Genomic DNA, 1,946 nt, shown 5'->3' with positions numbered 1-1,946 from the left:
TGTGCTGAGAAATGGCTCATTCTCAAGGCTTTAAGTGCTCGACAGAGACCCCTAGTGGTGATTATATATATATATATATATATATATATATATATATATATATATATATATATATATAAGCTATAACATTAAAACCATCTGCCTAATATTGTGTAGGTCCCCCTTGTGCCACCAAAGCAGCTCGGACCCGTCGAGGCATGGACTCCACGAGACCTCTGAAGGTGTGCTGTGGTATCTGGCACCAACATGTTAGCAGCAGATCCTGTAAGTCCTGTAAGTTGTGAGGTGGGGCCTCCATGGATCAGACTTGTTTGTTCAGTGCCCGTAACCTTGTCGCCGGTTCACCGGTTGTCCTTCCTTGGACCACCTTTGGTAGGTACTAACCACTGCATACCAGGAACACCCCACAAGACCTATTTGCAGATGCTCTGACTCAGTCGTCTAGCCATCACAATTTGGCCGTTGTCAGTCTCTCAGATCCTTACGCTTGCCCATTTTTCCTGCTTCCAACACATCAACTTCAAGAACCGACTGGTCACTTGTTGCCTAATATATCTCAACCCTTGACAGGTGCTATTGTAATAATCAGTGTTATTCACTTCACCTGTTAGTGGCTTTAATGTTATGGCTGATCGGTGTATATATATATATATATATATATATATATATATATATATATATATATAAAATACCGATATATATTATATTTCAAACGGTACGATATCATAATTTCGGTATTTGATTCGCTGCTGTTCCGAGGTTCACCACTAGGCGGCGGTGTTACCCAAACTGACGCGAAACCGGCAAGCGTGAAAACGACAGTGGATCAAACAGGTGAAACTCACTCTACACGTCCTAAATGAATAAATAAAGCAAGCGGTAGAAGTGAAATATGGCATTACTTTGCCTACTAAAGTGATGAAAAAGGTGAACCAGCCGACCTTAATTCACCAGTGTGCAAGCGCTGCTATAAGCACTGTCCTGCCCCTCTCAGCAAACACCTGTCACTCGCTCAGCCTGATGAGTTCAACGAGTTAAAAGCTCGACAGGCGAGAGTCTCTTTCAGCTGCTTTAATTTAGACTTTTATTTTAAAGAGATCCTTAATATTATTTTTAGTATTAATAACAGTGATGAAGGGCATGTTACTGCTGTGACGACCTCTAAAGGGAAGCAGCTGAGAGAGAGAGAGAGAGAGAGAGAGAGAGAGAGAGAGAGAGGGGTATAAATGAAGAGTTTGGTAAAATTATCAAAAGATGTGTAATAAGCATTTTCCTAGAAATAAAAAAAGGTCTGTCCATTTCTGTCACTATGTTTTTGTTACTGTTTCTTGAAGATCTGTGGTGTAATGTTATAAATAAATCTTTCCGGCTCAGACTGCACTGGTTAAGCTTATGGCGCTGTCACGTGACGAACGAACGCCTCAGACCCGAAGACTCGTCAGGTAAGAGGTGAGGTGAGCTAATCATAGACTAAAGATCCAGGTAAACAATGAATTAATGTTTTCTGTTTATTATAGCATTATAGTTTTGTCTTGTTTGTAGTGTGATCAACGTTTGTGTAAGTAGTAGATGTGTTAGGGAAGTAACACGTAACATTTTAATTATATTTTGCTAAAATGAACGAAATGAACGAAATAACTCGAAAAAAGATTCGTTCATTTTGCTGAACGAGACTCAAAGGTCCGAGTCGGTAAAATGATCCGACCTTCCCATCACTACTTCTCTGCAGAATGCGATCCATCCGCTCAACCAATCACAGCGCGCCATTCCACACACTGTAAACAGTAATGGCGGCGCTCTGAACACACCCAGCATCCTAGTTTTCCTCATCTACTTTGTGCTTTGTGATTTTTTTTTTACATTTTCTTTGCACAATTGTTCATGCAGAGTTTCAAGCAGTGTGTTTAATAAAATTGTTCAATTCACTTATACTTTGAGGCTGGTTA

The sequence above is a fragment of the Pangasianodon hypophthalmus genome, chromosome 11, assembly GCF_027358585.1.
Source record: "Pangasianodon hypophthalmus isolate fPanHyp1 chromosome 11, fPanHyp1.pri, whole genome shotgun sequence".
Lineage (NCBI taxonomy): Eukaryota > Metazoa > Chordata > Actinopteri > Siluriformes > Pangasiidae > Pangasianodon > Pangasianodon hypophthalmus.
The sequence above is the reverse complement of the archived record's forward strand: the minus strand, read 5'-3'. Positions refer to the sequence as shown.